The sequence below is a fragment of the Trachymyrmex cornetzi genome, unplaced genomic scaffold (genome assembly GCF_001594075.2).
Source record: "Trachymyrmex cornetzi isolate Tcor2-1 unplaced genomic scaffold, Tcor1.1 scaffold1121, whole genome shotgun sequence".
Taxonomy (NCBI): domain Eukaryota; kingdom Metazoa; phylum Arthropoda; class Insecta; order Hymenoptera; family Formicidae; genus Trachymyrmex; species Trachymyrmex cornetzi.
This window is the reverse complement of record NW_017295678.1, coordinates 386,861-396,296: the sequence shown is the minus strand read 5'-3', so window position 1 is coordinate 396,296 and position 9,436 is coordinate 386,861. Positions and strand designations below refer to the sequence as shown.

Here is a 9,436-nt window from a genome sequence, read left to right as displayed (position 1 = left end):
AAACCAGTCATCTAGCCATTTTCGTACATCTTCGTAAGAAGTGAAGCGCTGCTGAACAAGTGCGTGTCCCATCGATGCAAATAAGTAGTAATCGGACGGAGCCAAGTCTGGTGAGTAAGTATTTCCCAACCAAACGCCTCAATCGTTTCCTTGACCAGTTTTGCTGTGTGTGATCGTGCATTATCATGAAACAAAATCACTTTGTATTGCCTTTTTCGATATTCTGGTCGTTTTTCACGCAAAGCTTGATTCAAATTGATCATTTGTTGTCGGTAGCGTTCAGTATTAACGGTTTCGCCAGGTTTTAGCAGCTCATAATAGATCACACCTTTCTGATCCCACCAAACACAGAGCATTGTCTTCCGTCCATAGCGATTTGGCTTTGCAGTCGATGTCGATGGTTCGCCTGGAGTTACCCATGATCTTTTACACTTAGGATTCTCAAAATATATCCACTTTTTATCGCCAGTCACAATTCGATGAAGAAATGACTTTCTTTTGTACCTGGCGAGCAGCATTTCGCAAGTGGTTTTTCGATTTTCCTGCTGTCTTTCATTCAGTTCATGTGGAACCCATTTTCCCATCTTCTGAATCTTTCCCATGGATTTCAAAATTCAAACGTATGGACACGGCTGATTATTATATAGTAATATTCCAACGAGAGAGTGCGCGGATTATGTGACTTGAGGTGTATCGTTCGTATTCTGCTTTCTCGCGGTCTTACGTTAATCAGCCCTTATCAGGGCTCTAGTTTGCGTATATTTGCTTTGTTTCGTACTTTAGTGGTCGAGCCCTGATCTATTGTACGTACAGAGTGCCCGGAAATTTATTGCTTAACCTCGTTCCGGCTTCCCGCGCAGAGGCATGGCCTCGGACTCGGGGGGAAGCAGTGACCAAAACTCAAATCGCAGTGTTTCCTTCTCCCTTCAACCTCCTACATTGGTGATTAATCCGTCTATACCGACAAATTCCTCACCTATTAATATGAGTTGTAATGATTCCAGCGACCTTTCTAGCTCAATGCTTAAATCGCTAATTGACGAAGCAGGCTTATCTGATGTAACAACAAGCAATTCCAATAAAGAAATTGCGTCATCATCATCACCCCCACCATCATCAGATGGCTCTCAGGTGATGATCCCATGTGACCTTAGCATGGAAGTGGACGAAGTTACAAATACTAGGAAACGCCATTCTTCCGAGGAGATAGAAGCACAGGGTCGTTCCTCGACCTCTCCCCCAAAGCGATCTACTGTTTCGACATCTTCCACTTCGAAATCACTAGTCTCTCCAAGGCCAAAAAATGCGGAAGACGCGTTCGGTGCGTGCTCACAGGATTCTACTAGTGCTGCTGCTAACCTCAAAGTTGCACCTAAATATCGCCCTCAGGACAATGGTCCCTACGCGGTCTACGTTTACGACCTAAATCGTGAAAAGGCTACACATCCGGTTGTCATCTCAAGTATCATCGCTAACTCAGGTATCCCAGATATCCAGGAGATAAAAAAAATTGGTAAAGGTAAAATTCTTATAGAGGCGAAATCTGCTTCTGCCGCTAATAGGTTAGTAGACAATCCTACATTTTCTAAACACAACCTCAAAGCTTTTATACCAGCCTTTAGAGTCATCAGAGAGGGTGTCATCCAAGATGTGCCTGTCGATCTCGAATTAGAATATATCCGCAGACACATTGAAACGCCAACTGCAAAAATTTTGGACATTCACAGATTAAATAGAAGAATTACCATAAATGGTAAAAGCGAATACGTTCCCTCCAAGACACTTTGTATTAAATTTGCTGGACAAGTTCTTCCATGAGATGTGTTCCTGTTTAAGACCAGACATGAGGTACGACCCTATATACCTAAATCTCGCATATGTTTCTCATGCTTTAGAGTTGGACATATAGCCAAAGTGTGTAAAGGCCCGCCTATATTGTGGAGATAACGGTCATGAAAATGAAGACTCCTGCCCATCAAGGAATGGCGAGGCCGACGTTGCATGTATCAATTGTAAGGGTTCACATCTCGCTACCTCTAAAGACTCCGATAATCTCTAAGCAAGATAACATCATTAAATTGGCTGCTGTCGAAAATATCTCCATAGCTGATGCTAGGAGAATTATCAACGACCAAGGTCTTTCTACTCGTTACGGCTCTAGACTGGACTCTCAAGATTTTCCACGGCTAAATTCTAAAACACCCTATAACTCTTCAAGTTCACCCAGCTTTGTATCTTCTAATCCTTTCAACCTTTTAGAAGCAGAAGATCAAGATTATGGACGTATATTATATGTTGAAGCTGCTGGCTCACGGCCGGCACGCACTACGCAGCAGGCGTCCTCTTACAACGGGAACGGTTATCATCACTTGTTGCATGGTTTAACAAACCACCTGAATACCAGCCAAAAGAGGGTCAACAACCCGGGTTACGATAGAAGAGCTCATCAAGAAGCACTTGTCAACCCTCAGGATGCTTACGGCTACTCCAACGCAAGAGGTATGGCTTATTAATCTGCCCCCCCCCCCCCTCCTCAGCGTGGCTTCGGAGAGCCCAATCTTTTTGAATTTGCCAAATATATTCCGGAACTTATTAATTTAATTTCAGAGATTGCTAATTGTTTTTGCAATCACGATTTTTCTACACTGATGAACATTATCATTTCGTTTATACAGAATTACACATCTTCTAATAACTATAGACATCCCACCGGTGATATTAATTCCCCCTCTCATCGCAACAATTATAATGACTACTCTACTCTATATAATCCAACAGGTTCCCAAAGCCAAGACTTTGCGTCTCCTGCTTCTGACTACCCACACGACAATTTTCGGAACTGGAATTCTTCAAACAAGTTCTAGCTTTCCCATTCTGAATACACAAGCAAGCTCATCATAGTAGAGTTATGCCTCAATCCTCTCGCAGGCAGCCCTCCTCTGCTGGTATAAAAGTTATCCAATGGAATTGTAGAGGTGCTAGAGGCAACCAAGCTTCATTGGTATTGCTGGCTAGAGATTATGACATAATCTGCGTTCAAGAATCTTTGCTCAAACCAGATTCTAGTCTGAAGATCAAGTCTTTTAGTGCTGTCAGGAATGACATTATCCTTGCAGGACAATGCGGCATTTGCACATTCATCAAAGACAACATTAAATTTGAGATTATTAAGCTGCAAAATATCGATCACCCGTCTGTAGAATTTCACGTCATTAAATTAATTACCTCTAGAGAGCCGATTATCTTGGTGAACATGTACAGGCACCCTGGCCAGGACACTCCACTCACTTTCTACCAAGACCTTCTAAATGCCCTCAAGGAATTTAATCTTTTACTCATGACTGGAGATTTCAATGCCCACCACCCTAATTGGGGTTGTCCTTCTCGCCCTGGTGCAGGCAACAGGCTATTGAAAGCTATAGAAGAATTTGATTTTGTAATTTTAAATGATGGCTCTCCCACTTTACATCATTCCGCATAAAACTTTGTTATTGATCTCTCCTTGTCTTCTCCTGTTCTTGCTCCTATCTGCTCCAGTCATGTTTTGGACGATACGTTCGGTAGTGACCACTTTTCCATTTGCACGAAAATTAACGTGATGTTTTGCTATTCCAAGAAATTCTGCTATAAGCTTAAATTGAACAAGGATCAACTGACTACATTAAATTCCATGCTTAGGAATTCTGTTAACGAAATCTCAAGAAAAGAAACCCTGGATATTACTTCACAATACAACCTATTTGTTGAAAATGTTCAATCAACAGCCAGAGGATTACTTCCTCCGGACAAAAGGGCGCCACATAGTAAGATAAACTCTTGTCGCTTGGAATCTCCTCCCTGGTGGAATGATGACTGTGATGCTGCAGTCAAAGATAGGAGAAAGGCGCTCGGAGAGCTCGTTGCGTGCCCTGATAGAGCTCGATAATTTTAAGTCTGCTAGGAAAAGGTGTCAGAATGCATACAAGAGGCAAAACACGTCTAAGTCCGTAACTTGTAGCCAAAATTTCACGTTCTTCTTCTCGTATGTTACAATACCTTCTTTCTGCAAGTGATAATTCTAGTTCTTTATTATATATAAAATTATGCAAAACAATTGTTTCCTGCGCAGCTTTTACGACAGTAGATGTGCTTGCAATAATAGGTTGACGATATAGTCTCCATCTTGCAACCAAAATCCCGAAAGCACATTCAACTGTTCTCCTTGCTCGACTCAGGCGATAATTGAAAATTTTTCTACTAATATTCAATTGTGCACTACGAGGATATGGTCGCATCATATATGTGCTCAAAGAAAAGGCCTCATCTCCCAGCAAAACGTACGGAAATTCCAAATCTGTATTATTCAAACGTGTTGGTAGAGGGATATGAAGAGCATTCGTCTCAAGTAGATGTGGTAATCCACTGTTTTCAAAAACACCTCCGTCGCTTTGCCTTCCTTCAGCTCCAATATCAACAATGGTGAAGCGATTCTTGGCATCACTTACTGCGAGCAGGTTTATGCTGTGATTTCCTTTATAGTTATAGTAGCACGAACCACTACGAGGCGGTGCCTGCAATTGGAAACCATTGTGATGAACACATTACTCATTCCAAAGCATACATAATTACATTATCAATATAATATATTAAATCTAAATTAATATTATTAAATTTGTAATATACCTGAATTACGACATGCTTTCCATCGATAGCGCCTATACAGTTTGGAAATTCGCACGTTTCCTCAAAGTCTCTTGCAATTGTATTCCAATTTTCTTCAGTTGGATCAATTATAACTTTATCCTTTAAAGAGAGCCAAATTGCTTGACATGTTTCCGGGATAATTCATGATAGCGTACATTGGGCAATGCGGAAAGCATATGATAGCGATGTCATGCTGTCGCCAGATGCCAACCATCGTAGAGTCACTTCTAATCTTGTTCTGGGTGGTATTGGTTCTCGAACTACATGTTGTTTTTCAATCAGTGGACCAACAATATTGAGTAACTCGTTAAATGTTGTTGATAACATTCTGAGGTAGTTGAAATATTTTTCCGGATCTGTCAATCGCATTTCCACAACTAGATTATCGCTGGCACCTTGCAGAAGTCTTCTTTTCTGCATAAAAATAGGTCGTACCCACATTGCACGGTCCTTTTTGTCTTGCAATTTCTTATAATGCAAATACAAATAAAACATTGAAATAACTTTTCTTTTTGTCATCTCAGCATATCTCATCGGTTCATTCCTTGCTCGTATGAGATACTTCATAATAATCATCAACATGATGTTTGGATCCATATTATACAGCAACTTTTAAAGGAATAAAAGTATGAAAGCTTTCTTCTTCAATTGGCTCCGAAATTTTATGGTATACACTTCACATTGACAACAGATTTTGACGCGGTCGTTCCGCGAGTTTGTTTCTCCTTATATTACATGGAGCATAATTTCCGCGGAAAAGCGGAAAAGTATAGTGACAAATAGACATTTGTATTTATTTTTAAAAATTATATTTACTTAATTCATTGTAATTCTTTTTAATATGTTCATCCTTTCAACTTATCTATTGAATACAAGCATTTTAATCAATAAATGTCGTTAAAAATTACTGTTTTATAATTCTCGGTTGCGCTCTCCCGCTCTAAATATGCTCCATGTAATATAAGGCAATTAAAAAGGACAGAACGGAACGCGTGGAAACGCGGAAATCTAGTAAAGTTTGTCTTCTGCGTTTCCGCGTTTCCGCGCTCCATGTAATGGCACCCTTAGCCCGGATCCTCATACGGGCAACAGCGCTTTGACACCGAGAGCTGATTGGTGAAAAGCCAATTGTGGGGGTAAATTTTACTCCCACAACCGGCTTTTCACCAATCAGCGTTCGGTGGCAGAGCGCTAATTGGTGAAAAGCCAGTTGTGGGGATAAAATTTACCCCCATCACCCGTTTTTCACCAATCAGCGTCCGGTGTCAAAGCGCTGTTGCCCGTATGAGGATTCGGGCTTAGGCCTCTAGTACAACATAGCAACTATGGTAGCAGCCATGTTACTTTTTACAATTTTGGACAAAATTGTGATTGGTTTTGGAGCAGCTGCCATTTTGGACTACTGCGTATCCTCGGGAACGAAATACCGGGAGGATCCCGTTTGCCTACAGTTCTGATTGTACACACCACTCATATCACTGGTGTCTAGTAATTTTTCACTGTTTTGCCAATGAGATTATTTTATTTTTAAATTGGCCAATCAGCGATACATGTGTGCAATATGCGATGTGTGCAATATGCGATGTGTGCAATCGGAGCCCTCCCGAAATACCTTAGAACATATATAAATGGAAGGGGAATAGGGCGCTGAACGTGAAGCCAACATCTGTGCGAGAGAGAAAGGTAGTAAGGAATAAATGTTCGCAATGCGTATGCGCAGCACCGTCATCTGTGTGAATTGTGCAGTTGATTTAGTGTTCTTAAGCTGGAAACACAATAGACACAGACAATAAGCATAGGCAACAGGGAATAACGAGCCGTCTAATCAGAGCTCTGGGATATAATATCGAACTTATACCCCAAAGCTCTGATTGGACGGCTCATTATTCCCTGTTGCCTGTGCCTATTGTGTTTCCAGCTTTACACATTCGTACATTACATAGATGTGTAAAATGTGATGCTACGCATGCGCATTGGGAATATTTATCTCTTACTACTTTTTTCTCTCGCACAGATGTTTGCATCAGCGCGAGCCATGGGAAGTATAGGTAATGTCCAAGGACATAGAGAATGGACTGCACGATCTGTATCTAAGTAGTGTATCGGGTGGCACCCAGTTGGACACCGCTCAATTGGACACGAGCCACTCACAGCCCTTGAGACTTCAAAGCTCTTAAGCACCGGTCGCTGTGATTGGTGGTGTCCAATCGAGCCGTGGTCAATCGGGATCACCCCTAGTGTATCAAATGTGGTCGACAATAATGAGAGAGAGGGACCGTGGGAGACGGCCAATCTCCCTCTCATTCTCTCTTCCATTACACTATTGAATGGAAAGAGATAGAAATGACCGTCTGCCACGGTCCCTCTCTCTCATCCCTATCGATCATTTTGACCCACGGATCGCGCAGTCCATTCTCTATCTAGTCTTTGGCAATGCCTCTTCCATTTATATATGTTCTAAGCGAAATACCTTATTTTCTTATACCATGAGTATCCTTAGGTGATCCCGATTGACCACGTCTCGATTGGACACCACCAATCACAGCGACCAGGTGCCTAGGAGCTTTGTAGTCTCAAGCGCTGTGAGTGGCTCGTATCCAATTGAGCCGTGTCCAACTGGGTGCCACCCGAAGAAAACATCGATGTTGTAAAATCGATGATTTAAAAAAACCTGATTACTATAAATTTTATTTTTTTTATTACAATTTTTAGAAATATATTGAATTATAATTTTTAAAATTATTTTTATCACAAAATAAAAAAAGAAATAGAGTACAATTTTATGTACCTCCACAGAGAAAAAATTTACTTGTTTCAAGTAAATATATTTTCTTGAACTGTAATTTATTGATTGCAAGAATTAATTACTTGCCACAATAAATTTGTTTTTTGTTCCAATAAAATATTATCCTGAAGCAAATAATTTATCAATAAAGAAAATATTTTATTCTAATAAAAACACAATTGCCAATACAAAATTGTTTTATTAAATCTAATAAATGTCATTACTTGAATCTGATTGTTGTTAATAAGAGAATATTTTTCTTAAATTTATGACATGAGTATTAGAAATCGTACATTGATTACTTTTTATAAAATATAATTTTTATTTCAGAAAGCAATTTCTTGGTTACTAAAAATATTTACTAGTAACGAGAAAATTGTTTCATAAATTAATTAAATGCCTCCTAGGAACTGCCTCTCTAATCTCTAATAAATTTAGGATTCTAGGCACAGTATATACAGTAGCACAACTCTCGGTCGGCACCTTTGATGTCACCGTGGATAAAAATGAATTGCACATGCGCGAGCGAGGTATGTAACCAATCAAGGCACTGATATTCCATCTCACTTCTTCTCTCGGTTGTAACCTTTCGTTTTTTTTTACTTTGTTGTATAAGGTCTGTTCTTTTTCCACTGTAAGTTCTGAACTGGTGTACACTGATGCAATAAGTTTAGAACCTTCGAAAAATAACAGACCTACACAATGTACATTATATTTGAAACAGAAAATAAAATAGAAATTAAACATGATATAACATTTATTTCTCAGGAAATATAAGGAGATTCGTACTTATAACTTAACCTTTTTTTATTTGCAATGATAGTCAGAGTTACAAAATATAAACGCAATAAGAAAACTAATAATAATATAGCAATCCGTTTTATTTTAACTGATCGATATTATTTAACCTCCAATTTGAAATATTCTTCCTTTACTGTTAAAAAATTCTGTGATAAACACTTTATTATTTCTCATATAATATATACTACTCCTGTCACTTTCCGTTAAATGGCCATTTAAATCCCTTATATGGACATTTCAATGGTGCAGACAAATAGCGACAATAAAGAGAAGAACAAGATGGAATATCAGTGCCCTGATTGGTTACATACCTCGTTCGCGCATGTGCACTTCATTTTTATCCACGGTGAAATCGTGAGAGTTGCGCTACTGTATATACTGTGCTCCAGGGTAGTTATATCTTTGGGTAGATCAATGAGAGCGAACCATAATCGATGTCATAAAAAAAGATCGCTGTACCGATTAATTGAATTCTGAAACATCGAATCAAGCATCGATTATTGGACGGAAAACATCGATTTTTGTATAATCGATGCAGCATCGCCCATCCCTAGTACATAACATAAATAACAAGGAGCACACAGCCACAACGCAACATATTTTTAACAAATATCGCATATTAAAAAATTTTAATATAATTAAAGTAGACGTTTCAGTCAAGTCTTGATGATCATCAGTACAATAAGAATGTAAACAATGTTACAGAAATTAAAAAAGATATTAACAAAATTGTTCGAGGGTTATTATTCGCTATTTCAAAAATGACAGTGATATAAAATTACAATCACTTATGAAAGAAACTTTTTTGCAATACAGATTCCTTGTTACTTGAATTTTTTTGTAATGTATGATAAATACGGAATTTCTAGATTCCGTATTTTGTGACGTCAATCCTCGCAAGTATAATTCGGAGTTTTTAATATAAATTTGCACAGTTTTAAAAAAACTTTTTGGTGGTAACTTAGACAGTGTCTTATATCACAAACATCGTTTATATTCTTATTGTACTCACGGCCAAGACTTGACCGAAACGTCTATATTATATAAAAATTTTTAAATATACGACTTTTTCGAAAGACGTCTTGCGTTGTGGCTGTATGTGGCTCCTTATCATTTAAATAAATATTTTGTTTATTTACTGGATTAGTTCATCGCAATATACGAGGG

At 38.8% G+C, this 9,436-nt stretch overlaps 1 pseudogene; it reads right to left on the bottom strand.

Annotated features, from left to right (window-relative positions):
- Window positions 1-3,866: 3,866 nt before the first annotated feature.
- Window positions 3,867-5,052, bottom strand: LOC108764054 (putative nuclease HARBI1; annotated as a pseudogene).
- Window positions 5,053-9,436: the final 4,384 nt, after the last annotated feature.